Below are 13,903 nucleotides of genomic sequence, written 5' to 3' on the forward strand. Positions count from 1 at the left end.
TCACCTGAGAGGAGCACCGTGTCTTGCACCATCACCTGAGAGGAGCACAGTGTCATTCACCATCACCTGAGAGGAGCACCGTGTCATTCACCATCACCTCAGAGGAGCACCGTGTCTTGTACCATCACCTCAGAGGAGCACCGTGTTTTGTACCATCACCTGAGAGGAGCACCGTGTTTTGTACCATCACCTGAGAGGAGCACCGTGTCTTGCACCATCACCTGAGAGGAGCACCGTGTTTTGTACCATCACCTGAGAGGAGCACCGTGTCTTGTACCATCACCTCAGAGGAGCACCGTGTTTTGTACCATCACCTCAGAGGAGCACCGTGTCTTGTACCATCACCTCAGAGGAGCACCGTGTTTTGTACCATCACCTGAGAGGAGCACCGTGTTTTGTACCATCACCTGAGAGGAGCACCGTGTCAATCACCATCACCTGAAAGGAGCACCATGTCATTCACCATCACCTGAGAGGAGCACCGTGTCTTGTACCATCACCTCAGAGGAGCACCGTGTTTTGTACCATCACCTGAGAGGAGCACCGTGTCTTGCACCATCACCTGAGTGGAGCACCGTGTCAATCACCATCACTTGAGAGGAGCACCGTGTCATTCACCATCACCTGAGAGGAGCACCGTGTCATTCACCATCACCTCAGAGGAGCACCGTGTCTTGCACCATCACCTGAGAGGAGCACCGTGTCATTCACCATCACTTGAGAGGAGCACCGTGTCATTCACCATCACCTGAGAGGAGCACCGTGTCATTCACCATCACCTCAGAGGAGCACCGTGTCTTTCACCATCACTTGAGAGGAGCACCGTGTCATTCACCATCACCTGAGAGGAGCACCGTGTCATTCACCATCAGCTGAGAGGAGCACCTTGTCTTGTACCATCACCTGAGAGGAGCACCGTGTCATTCACCATCAGCTGAGAGGAGCACCGTGTCTTGTACCATCACCTGAGAGGAGCACCGTGTCATTCACCATCAGCTGAGAGGAGCACCGTGTCTTGTACCATCACCTGAAAGGAGCACCGTGTCATTCACCATCACCTGAGAGGAGCACCGTGTCATTCACCATCACCTGAGAGGAGCACCGTGTCTTGTACCATCACCTGAGAGGAGCACCGTGTCATTCACCATCACCTGAGAGGAGCACCGTGTCATTCACCATCACCTGAGAGGAGCACCGTGTCATTCACCATCACCTGAGAGGAGCACCGTGTCATTCACCATCACCTGAGAGGAGCACCGTGTCATTCACCATCACCTGAGAGGAGCACCGTGTCATTCATCATCACCTGAGAGGAGCACCATGTCTTGCCCCATCACCTGAGAGGAGCACCGTGTCATTCACCATCACCTGAGAGGAGCACCGTGTCATTCACCATCACCTGAGAGGAGCACCGTGTCATTCACCATCACCTGAGAGGAGCACCGTGTCTTGTACCATCACCTGAGAGGAGCACCGTGTCATTCATCATCACCTGAGAGGAGCACCGTGTCATTCATCATCACCTGAGAGGAGCACCGTGTCATTCACCATCACCTGAGAGGAGCACCGTGTCATTCACCATCACCTGAGAGGAGCACCGTGTCTTGTACCATCACCTGAGAGGAGCACCGTGTCATTCACCATCACCTGAGAGGAGCACCGTGTCTTGTACCATCACCTGAGAGGAGCACCGTGTCATTCACCATCACTTGAGAGGAGCACCTTGTCTTGCACCATCACCTGAGAGGGGCACCGTGTCATTCACCATCACCTGAGAGGAGCACCGTGTCTTGTACCATCACCTGAGAGGAGCACCGTGTCATTCACCATCACCTGAGAGGAGCACCGTGTCTTGCCCCATCACCTGAGAGGAGCACCGTGTCATTCACCATCACCTGAGAGGAGCACCGTGTCATTCACCATCACCTGAGAGTAGCACCGTGTCATTCACCATCACCTGAGAGGAGCACCGTGTCATTCACCATCACCTGAGAGGAGCACCGTGTCACTCACCATCACCTGAGAGGAGCACCGTGCCATTCACCATCACCTGAGAGGAGCACCGTGTCACTCACCATCACCTGAGAGGAGCACCGTGTCACTCACCATCACCTGAGAGGAGCACTGTGCCATGACGATTATTTACATCGAAACGCAAAAGAAATCTGCCCTGTTAAGTTTAGTCTTGAAATGTTTGGCCTGCTATAATGTTTTCTCTAGTGACTACTTCCAGAGATAATCATTTAATATGTTGGCTAATTTTAGTTCACCCTTAAACCCAGATTATAACCCGGGGTGTGTATCAGGGGTGCGGGGGCCAAAGCGGATGGCTATCCGTCCAAACACCGCACGCGGTCTGGCCGATTTAGTTTCCAAACCTCATTTTAATATTCCCTCACGGACTCTGGCCTGAAGCCGGCCAGGGATGACATAGAGGCAGGCGGGCGGGCAGGAATGGGAAATTGTGCGGCTGCAGGCTGCTGCCATGAACTGAAAGAGACTGTTCACAGCAATGTAGGTCAGGCATGATGGGATCCGGGCTGATTGTGGCTGAAGGATGGGGTGCAGGGACCCAGGGCCGAGGAGGTCCAAGGTTTCCTTGTTTGACCAGGAGGAATGTTTCAAATAATTTTAAATTTATTACTTACCTGGTCCTCTTCTGCCCTGATGCTGCTTGCGCCTGCTTTTGATGGAGGCTTAGAAATTGTGCGTGATTCGCAGATCTCACAGTTAAATTATTTCGGGGACTGAATTCTGTCATCAGGTCCTGACATTTCAATATCTATATTTTTAATTCTGCCTGCCTGTGGCGGGCGGCTCCCCACACTCTCGAAAACCTCAAATTAAAATGGCGGTGGAGGGGATAGGAACGCTGTGGGAATGCAGTGGGTTCCGTCCCGCCGCCATTTTAAAACCCCACCCGCACCGTTCCAACTGGATGGGCAGGATTAAAATTGGAGCTTTAGTTTCATTCTTCCATTTTAAAGGATCTCAATTAATGTTGCAAGAATTTCTTGCTGTTGTGTTTGTTTCTTGCTGCTCTGCTTATTTCCCATTCCCTCTGACTACCTTTTTTATAAACAATTTTGCAGGTTTCTGAATTATTCCTAGCAGTTTCCTCCATCTTTCTCCTACAGACTATTAGGGCTCGATTTTAATGAAGGAGGCAGGTTGACGACGGGCCCGCTGCTCGGCGTCTTCCGGACCCGCTCCGAGTTGCTGCCGCCCCGCAGATCAGATTTTAGGTTAATTGGCCTCGTTACGGCCAATGTGCGGGCCCCTCCAGGCAATTGCTTGCAGAGTGTCAGATTCTCACCTCTGATGATGCGTTGTTTCAGGAAAGATTCAAAGGGGCCATGTCCCCTTTGCAGAAGCAGAAGCTTTTTTCTGTTAAAAGTGCTGGCTGCTACAGGAATGGCAACCCCAAAAACTAAGGCTGCACCCAGGTTCAATGAGGGCTCCTTCCATGCTCTTGTGGAGGGAGTTAGAGGACGTCAGGAGCTCCTCTTCCCTGGAAACGAAAGGAGGAGGCCTCCTCAGCAAAGCAAGGGAGCTTGGCTGCAAATTGCTGAGGAGGTGAGTTCGAGGTCTGTGTGCAGACGCACATGGGTTCAGTGTCAAAAAAGGTTTAATGATCTACTGAGATCACCTAAAGTGTGGCCTCTGTTCTGGGAAATGGAAGTTCAAGAGTGAGGGCTCAGGGCGAATTCCATGTAGAATGTTGGTGGTGACACTGAGCGTAAACCACCGTTTATTGGACAGATGATGCCTGGGGTTTTGAGAATGTCGGACTTATATTCCTCTCCATGTGCCAGCCACCTGTGGTTGATTTGTAAGCTTACGTGAATCTGGTGTAGATGAGTGCATCCCTTGCCTGACGGCCAGCAATGTGGTCGCCTGCTGCTGGATTGGCCACATCCGACCCCACAAGGCATCACTCCCCGTCCTCCTCATCATCCTCCTCCTCATCCTCCTCCTCACTCTCCTCCTCATCCTCTTCCTCATCCTCCTCCTCATCCTCCTCCTCACTCTCCTCCTCATCCTCTTCCTCATCCTCTTCCTCATCCTCTTCCTCTTCTTCCTCTTCTTCCAAGGAGGCTGTGTGCTGAGCCACTATTCCTCCGGCAGCAGTAAGCTGCACTGCTGTGCGATGTTGTGCAGGGCACAGCAGACCATGACGATTCTGGACACCCTGGCTGGTGCATACTGCAAGGCTCCACCAGATCTGTCTAGGCATCGGAAGCACATTTTGAGCAAGCCTATGGTTTGCTTGATGATGCTTCTGGTGGATATGTGACTCACATTGTACCGCTCCTCAGCCTCGTTTGTTGGCCTCCTCATCGGTGCCGTAAGCCACTTTTTCAGGGGATAGCCCTTGTCGCCAAGAAGCCAAGTTGGGTTGGTGAATGGAAGAGCTAAGGCACAGTAGACTGGCACAGGATGAAGGAGTCATGGCAACTGCCAGAGTACTTTGTGCAAAAATCAAAAATGCATGCTGATCTTCCTGTGGTTACAAACCAACTGGACGTTCAGGGAGTGGAATCCCTTGCGGTTGACAAATGCAGCAGGGTTGTGATAGGGTGCCCTCATGGCTACATGTGTGCAGTCTATGATGCCTTGCACCCATATCCTATCTCGCACCAATGGGAAACCACTATAAAATTAGGATTAGCAAGACAGTTAACAGGCTGTTAACTGCCTTAACTACCTGTCCCACCGGGTCCCGTCGGGTCAGTTTGGGAGCGGCTGACCCGACACACACGAAAATCAAGTGGGGGCGGGATGGAGGCGGGTTTGGTGTCTGAAGCCATTTTTTCCGATTTTCACTGCAGATCTGCCTCCAAACCCGCCTCCTCAGGGTTATTAAAATCGAGCCCTTAAAGTTTGTTTTTTTATTTCACTTTGTATTATCTTGCTAATTCATTTAGAGTCACATTTGTTTCATTTGTGCTTATTATTTGTTGGTATGTACATACCCTGCATGTTCAGTAAATCGTCCTTAAAAGTATTTAATTTATCCTCAGCTGCGATTTACATCAATACTACCCGCCCAACTGATTTAATTAAGGTATTTCTTCATTACCTTGAAGTTGGCTCTTTTATAACTGTAAATTGGTTTGCTGTATTGGTTTATCCCAGATCATTTAATCATGTTACAGTCACTGCTACACAGGGTTGTCACTGCTTACATTCCCAGTTTGCTATTGGGTCATTTGCCATTACCAGTTTGAGATGTGAGACACCTCTCATGGCAGCCTTAATACACTGGGTCGAAAGCAGTTATGCATTATCTTCCCTGGCTCAGATTCCAGACCACTTGAGTATTGCCAATTGATATTAGGTTGGTTAAAGTCCCCCACTGGTATGGCTTTTCTGTTTGCACAAAACTTCCTGCAGTGGCATCAATTGTCTCGAACTGTGAGGTAATGAAGCACCTACTATTTCAGCTTTACCACGGTGAAGGATGTTAGTGCTGGGGAATGGAACACTTTTCATTTCAGGCACCCAATGTTAGAATCAAGCACTCCCAGGAATAAAAGGTAATTCCAGCACTCCCTGAGGAGCACCACTCACAAGTAGCACATCTCAGGAAATTGTGGCACAGAGCCCATTATCTTCTAAATAACAACAGAAAATGCTGGAAAAACTCAGCAGGCCAGGCAGCATCGGTGGAGAGAGAAACAGAGTTAACGTTTCAGATCGATGACCTTTCGTCAGAACTGGAAAAAAGCAGGAAATGGAAAGCAGGTTTAGGGGCTGGGAAAAGGGAGAGGGGATGAAAGAACAAAAGGGAAGGTCAGTGATAGGATAGAAAGCAAGAGAGATTAAGAGACATTGAGAGACATTAAGAGATATTCAAGGCAAGGGGAGGTGATAATAGGACAGGTTAAGGAACAAAGGATGGCTCTAGATGAGGTGTGAATTGCGCTGGCAGAATAAAGGACAGCTGCCATGTGGGAGGGAAGAAAAAAAAGGGGGGGCCAAACAAAAATTGTGGATAAAAAAAATAAGAAAATATATATATGTGATAGAGGCTGAGGTTATAATCTGAAAATGCTGAACTCTATGTTGAGTCCAGAGGGCTGTAAAGTGCCTAAACGAAAGATAAGGTGCTGTTCCTCGAGCTTACGCTGAGCTTCCATGGAACAGTGCAAGAGGCCGAGGACGGTGAGGTCTGAGTGGGAATGGAGCGGTGAATTAAAGTGACAGGCCACCGGGAGCTCGGGGTCCCCCTTACAGACTTAACGGAGGTGTTCTGCAAAGCGGTCACCCAATCTGCGTTTGATCTCCCCAATGTAGAGGAGACCATATCATGAGCAGCGAATACAGTATACTAAATTGCAAGAAGTACAAGTAAATCGCTGTTTCACCTGGAAGGGATGTTTGGGGCCCTGGACAGTGGGAAGGGTGGAGGTATAAGGGCATGTGTTGCATCTCCTGCGCTTGCACGGGAAGGTGCCGGGTGAAGGGGAAGGGGTGCTGGGGGTGATAGAGGAGTGGACCAGAGTGTTGCAGAGGGAGCGGTCCCTACGGAATGCTGAAAGGGGAGGTGAGGGGAAGATGCGTTTGGTGGTGGAATCACGCTGGAGGTGGCGCAAATGACGGAGGATGATCCATTGAATGTGGAGGCTGGTGGGGTGAAAGGTGAGGACAAGGGGAACTCTATCGTGGTTCCGGGAGGGAGGGGCAGGGGTGAGGGCAGAAGTGCGGGAGATAGAATGGACACGATCGATGGCTGTGTCAACCACAGTAGAGGGGAATCCTCGGTTGAGGAAAATGGAAGACATGTCGGAAGCACTGGTATGGAAGGTGGCATCGTCGGAGCAGATGCGGCAGAGACGGAGAAACTGGGAGAATGGAATAGAGTCCTTACAGGAGGCGGGGTGGGAGGAAGTGTAGTCCAGGTAGCTGTGGGAGTCAGTGGGCTTGTAGTGAATGTTAGTCAATAACCTATCCCCAGAGATGGAGACAGAGAAGTCGAGGAAGGGAAGGGAAGAGTCGGAGATGAACCATGTGAAGGTGAGGGAAGGGTGGAAATTGGAAGCAAAGTGAATGAAATTTTCTAGTTCAGGGCGAGAGCAGGAGACGGCACCGATACAGTCATCAATGTACCGGAAAAAGAGGTGAGGGAGGGGATCCGAGTAGGACTGGAACAAAGAGTATTCCACATATCCCACGAAAAGGCAGGCATAGCTAGGACCCATGCGGGTACCCATAGCAACACCTTTGATTTGGAGGAAATGAGTTGAGTCAAAGGAAAAGTTGTTCAATGTGAGAACAAGTTCAGCCAGGCAGAGGAGGGTGGTGGTGGATGGGGACTGGTTGGGCCGCTGTTTAAGGAAGAAGCGGAGCGCCCCCAGGCCATCCTGGTGGGGGATGGAGGTGTAGAGGGATTGTATGTCCATAGCGAAAAGGAGGCAGTTGGGGCCTGGAAACTGGAAATTGTTAAAGTGGCGGAGGGCGTCAGAAGAGTGGCGGATGTAGGTGGGAAGAGACTGGACATTGTCTTCTAGCCATTAAAATGAATGGGCAGAAAATCCCGGGTTGCATGCACAATGATTTTCCATGGTGCATTGCATGAAGTGCCACACCTCACTGGGAATGGCGTATTGTAAAATCATCCTTGTCATATAGTTAGGTGCAAAATAAAGCTCCCTCTACTCTGCCCAACAATGTATATCTGTTCCAACTCCAAAAAAAGTATGACATTTTTCCATTTCCTACAACACTCACCCTTTGGCCTGCCTGAGGAGATTGCTAATTTTGTGTTAATTGGTGCCAAATTATTGGCAGTTTGTGCTGTGGACCAATGGCACTGAATTGAAACTGACAGAGCTCATTTTGACATACACCCATAAAAGCCGACAAAGAGGACTCTTATCCCATCAGCTAGGCTGGATTTGAACACAGGTACTAGAAGTGAAAGGTTAATTTTTTAAAATTCATTCATGGGATGTGGCCGTTGCTGGCAAGGCCAGCATTTATTGCCACTCCCTAATTGCACTTGAGAAAGTGATGGTGAGCTATTCTCTTGAACCGCTGCAGTCCACGTGGTGAAGGTACTCTCACAGTGCTGTTAGGTAGGCAGTTCCAGGAATTTGACCCAATGACGATGAAGGAACAGTGATATATTTCCATGCCAGGATGGTGTGTGACTTGATTGGGAACTTGCAGGTGATGGTGTTCCCATGCACCTGCTGCCCTTGTCCTTCTAGGTGGTAGAGGTCGTGAGTTTGGGAGGTGCTGTAAAGAAGCATTGGCGAGTTGCTGCTGTGCATCTTATAGATGGTATACACTGCACCCATGGTGTGCTGGTGGTGGAGTGAATTAATTTTTAAGGTGGTGAATGCGATACCAATCAAGTGGGCTGCTTTGTCCTGGACGGTGTCAAGCTTCTTGAGTGTCGTTGGAGCTGCACTCATCCAGGCAGGTGGAGAGTATCCCATCACACTCCTTACTTGTGCCTTGTAGATGGTGGAAAGGCTTTGGGGAGTCAGGAGGTGAGACACTCGCCGCAGAATACCCAGTCTCTGACCTGCTCTGTAGCCACAGTATTTATGTGGCTGGTCCAGTTAAGTTCCTAATCCACTGCACCACCTGTCCCCTACACTGGGGTGTCCAGTGATTAGATCACTTTCTAATTTCATGTGTATTATGTCCGTGTATAATTGAGACACGGACAGCAGGAGTTGATTATAACAAGTCTTTACTGAATGGAGACAATCGGGAAACTGAAACTACAGAAGGTTGCTAGCGCCTTTTATACAGGGGTGGTCACTGCTGGTACTGCAGTCTGAGACCAGTTATTCCCTTAAAGGTACATACACAACAATTCCTCCCCTTTTAGATAAACAGTACATAACATTCATTTAACAACTAAATGATAACTAATTACAATCACAATTATGGTTGCTAGATACATTGGTTGAGGTTAAGCAATTATAAGTTCAGTCTTTGAGGAGGCTTCCTGATTCTGTCTGGATAACGCCTCTTTGGGGTATCAGGTCCTTCTGGCAAGGTTGAGTCGGGATCAATGTCGTTGTTTGGTTCATCTGCTTCCAATATCACCGATTCTGCGGTAGATGCAATTGGTACGTCGGTTTCATCACCAGGTGTATCAGATCGTGGTGTGGAGTTGAGGTTTTCCAGTGACTCTAGAATCTGGTCAGCATGGCGTCTTACAATGCTCGCTCCAACGTCTACGGTATACATGAGAGGTCCTTGCCATGTACAAATCGTTCCTGGCTGCCATTTCTCAGTGCGGTAGTCCCGGGCCAAAACTGGTTGACCTATCTTAAAACTCCTGGTCGGCCTTTCATTCATATTCTGAAACTGCCTGTTCTCCACATCTCTTCGGACGTTTGGCTTAACCAAATCCAAGCGGCATCGTAGTCTTCGATTGAAGAACATCATGGCTGGAGTTTGGTTGGTAACCGCATGTGTCGCATTCCGGTAGGCAAACAAGAAGTTGTCCACCTTGTGTTGTAGGGGTATATCTTCATTACACATTGCCTTGATAGCCTTCTTGAATGTTTGAACAAACCTCTCGGCCAATCCATTAGTGGCTGGATGATATGGGGCAGATGTGTAATGCTTAACACCATTGTTCTTTAAGAACCTCCGGAACTCTTCAGACACAAACTGTGGTCCATTGTCAGAGCAAATCTGTTCAGGCAGCCCATTCCTGGCGAATATGGTTCGTAAGACTGTGATAGTTTTTTCTGTGGTGGTTGAGGACATTTTTATTACCTCTGGCCACTTTGAATGTGCATCCACCGCAATTAAAAACATCGAGTCCATGAAGGGACCAGCAAAATCAATGTGCACCCTTTGCCATGGAGATGAGGACCACTCCCATGGATGTAGAGGGGCTTGTGGTGGGGCGTTTTGGACCTTCTGGCATCCTGTACAGCTCTTGGTCATCTCTTCAATTTCTCTATCGATTCCCGGCCAGCACACAAACGCTCTGGCTAAGTTCTTCATTTTTACCCCTCCCAGATGACCCTCATGAAGCTCATTGAGCACTCTATCCTTCAATTTGGGTGGAACTACTACTCTGGATCCACACATCAAGGTTCCTCTGCACACTGACAGTTGTTCTCTTCTCGGCGAGAATGCTGGCAGCAGTGGTTCACCATGTGCTGGCCATCCCTTCACCGTTAAATCATAGACCCGGGATAGTGTCGGGTCATTCCGTGTTTCCTTTTCTATGTTTGCATTCGTCACAGGGAGACATTCGACTATGGTCGAGTGGAATATCTCCATTGGATCCACTGCAAGTTCTTCTTCCACCGTCGTCAACGGTAGGCGCGACAATCCATCAGCATTCCCATGCTGTTTAGTTCCTTTGTACTCGATGTCATATTGGTGTGCCCCTAGGAAAAGGGACCACCTCTGTAGCCGTTGTGCTGTCATTATCGGTACGCCCTTCTGAGGGTTGAAAATGGAGACAAGAGGTTGATGATCAGTTAGTAGAGTAAATTTTTGACCGTGCAGGTAGTGATTGAACTTCTTCACCCCCCACACTAGGCTGAGGGCCTCTCTGTCAATCTGGGCGTAGTTATGCTTGGCTGAAGTTAACGAGCTTGACGCAAAAGCTATCGGCCTCTCTAAACCATCAAGGAATTTATGTGACAGTACCGCCCCAATGCCGTAGGGAGACGCATCACACGCCAGTCTTATCGGTAGTGATGGGTTGTAGTGAGCCAATACTTCTCTTGAAGTGATTAAGTCCTTACTCTTCTGAAAGGCCCGCTTACAGTCATTGCTCCATTTCCATGCTACTCCCGTTTGTAGTAGGGCGTTCAGTGGGTGCAGAATTGTGGACAAATTCGGTAAAAACTTATGGTAGTAATTCACCAATCCGAGGAATGACCTAAGTTGCGACACATTTTCAGGCGCTGGGGCCTTAACAACTGCTTCAATTTTGTCAGGAGACTTATGTAACCCCTCTTCATCAATCACGTGGCCACAATACGATATCTGTTCCTTAAAAAACTCGCACTTGGGGCGGTTGGCTCATAGCCCATGTTCCCATAGCCTAGTGAGCACCTGTTCTAGGTTGTTAAGGTGTTCACTGTCATCTTCACCTGTCACTAGGATGTCGTCCAAGTAACACTGAGTCCCCGGAATCCCTTGCAGGACTTGTTCCATCGCTCTTTGCCGTATCGCCGGAGCTGATGCTACTCCGAATACCAATCGATGATACTGGTAAAGACCTTTGTGAGTGTTTATCGTGAGATACTTCCTAGAGGATTCTTCAACCTCCATCTGCAAATACGCTTGTGCTAGGTCAATTTTTGTAAAACGCTTCCCTCCAGATAGTGAGGCAAAGATGTCTTCTATCCTCGGAAGAGGATATTGTACTGTGTGAAGGACTGGGTTCACCGTCACCTTGAAGTCCCCACAGATGCGAACCTTCCTTGGCTCCTCAGACTTATTGTTTAACGTTTTCTTCATGACAGGAACGATGGGTGTCACCCACTCGCTCCAGTCTACCTTAGACAACACGCCTGCATTCTCCAGATTCTCCAGCTCTGCCTCGACAGCTGGGCGAATTGCATATGGTACCGGTCTTGCTTTGAAAAACTTGGGAATTGCATTCTCTTCTATTTTTATCAAGGCGGTTACGCCTTTAAGAGTGCCCAGTTCTTGTTGAAATACCTCTTTGGCGTTAGCTAAGATTGTTGACAATCGTCCAGGAGTGACGTCATCATCTTTATTACCATCCACCGTCATTGCCTGAATAGAGTGCCAATCTAAGCTTATCTTTCTGATCCATTCACGTCCCAATAACGGTGGTCCACCATTTTGCAGTATGTAGAGATACAATTTCCGTATTTTCTTGCCGTTGTATTCGACAGGCACCCTTATTTTTCCTCTGGGGTATACTTTTTGCCCCGTATACGTCGTCAAGACGATGGATGTCTCTCTCAAGGGTATGTGTGAGAATAGCCGCTCGTAGTCTCGTCGATTCATGACGGTTAGCGCTGATCCTGTATCCAATTCCATTTTAACTTGGGACCCTGCTATCGTGAGGGTGACCCAAATGGTTCGGTGATCCTCTTTTGCGATTACATTGTGAAGTTTGAGACAGCTTAGTCTCTTGTTCCCGGATTCACTATCGCTCATCTGGTCTTCGGAACTACTGTCCGTCATCTTTTGTACTTTCTTGTACGGTTCCTTAGCAGCCTTTTTGTTGTCGTTGGTCTTCTTCCCAGACCTGCAAACTCGTGCAATGTGTCCCATCTTTCCACATTGCCTGCATATTTTGTCCTTGGACCAGCAGTCCTTCTGGTCATGGTTAGTTCTGCCGCAGCGATAACATTTTGCAAATCCCCGTGTCATTTCGTGGGTGCCGTATTCCTGTGGCTTTTGTTGTATTTCCGCAGCTCCCCTGGCTGCTGCTTCGTACGATACCGCCACGCTGAGAGCCTTATCTAGCGTCAGCTCTTTCTCTGAGAGTAACTTCTTCTGTGTTCCTTCACTCAGGAGTCCACAGACAAATTTGTCCCGTAGGGTATCTGCCAGTCCTGCTCCGAACTGGCAGTGCTTTGATAGCTTGCGTAGTTCCGTAAGGTACTCAGCATTGCTCTCACCTTTATGCTGAGTTCTCCTGTGGAATTTAAATCTTTCTGCTATCAGCAGCGTTGCAGGGTTTAGGTGTTCCTGTAGGATAGCAACAATTTCGTTAAAACTCTTCGCCTTCAGTTTGGCTGGAGTAATCAGGTCCCGCAATAGGCCGTACGTTCTAGCGCCCATTAAGTTTAGCAGTACCGATGCCTTTTTCTCATCAGCTATTTCGTTTGCCCCGCAATATACCTCGACTCTTTCCACATACGTGGTCCAGTCCTCTATTGCATTATCAAAGGCAGTGATACAGCCAGTCTTCGGCACCTTGGAAATCTAAATTGGCGCCTCCCGCGCTTTGCCTTCTTCCCCGTTGGATTAAGATGGTGCCTCCCGCGCTTTGCCTTCTTCCCCGCTGTTGCTAGCGCTGCTTTCCGCGGTTTCCGTTGCAACCTGCAGCTCCTCGCGGTGTTCTGCGCATTTAATTAAAAAACAAAAATATTTTATTATTTTCCCATCGTGGAACAACCCTGTGGGACTCTTGCCTCCCTCTTCTCGGGTCCGTATGCTGCCCGGCTTCGTAGCACCAGCCGCGCCCTGTGTGCTCCACCCTCTCTCTCTCTCCTCTTCCCGACAACGCTGCTCGGCCCCGTTGCAAGCCACCCGCTCGAGTTCTCGACCGCCGCAGCCCAGGAAGGATCAGTGTACTACCTGCCACCAGCCCGATTAGCTGAAGCACCGTCGACAGGAACCAAGCCCCGCTCTCGACAGCTTCTCCTGTAATCTTCAACTCCGCTGACTCAGGGGCGGATGCTCACGGTCGACGCCCGTTTCTACTGCTTCTTTCTTCCTTCTGGCCTCGACCTCTGCTCACTTCGCTTCAGGAACGGATCCCATGAGGTGGTGCAGACTGTAGGTAAGTTCGTATCTGCTCGTTGCCAAGATTATGTCCGTGTATAATTGAGACACGGACAGCAGGAGTTGATTATAACAAGTCTTTACTGAATGGAGACAATCGGGAAACTGAAACTGCAGAAGGTTGCTAGCGCCTTTTATACAGGGGTGGTCACTGCCGGTACTGCAGTCTGAGACCAGTTATTCCCTTAAAGGTACATACACAACAATGTGGCCCACAGAGCAGCTCCTTCCTGAAAAATCTGGGTGTCACAGGCAAGGCCAGTATTTATTGCCCATCCCTAGTTACCCTAATACAACTAAAATGGTTTACTCAGCCACTTCAGAGAACAGTTAAGAGTCAACCATATTGGTGTGGGTCTGGAGTCACATATAGGCCAGTCCAGGTAAAGATGGCAGGTATTTAAAGGACATTAGT

This window comes from Somniosus microcephalus, chromosome 5 (genome assembly GCF_052327205.1).
Source record: "Somniosus microcephalus isolate GS21.2 chromosome 5, FLI_Smic_1.0, whole genome shotgun sequence".
Lineage (NCBI taxonomy): Eukaryota > Metazoa > Chordata > Chondrichthyes > Squaliformes > Somniosidae > Somniosus > Somniosus microcephalus.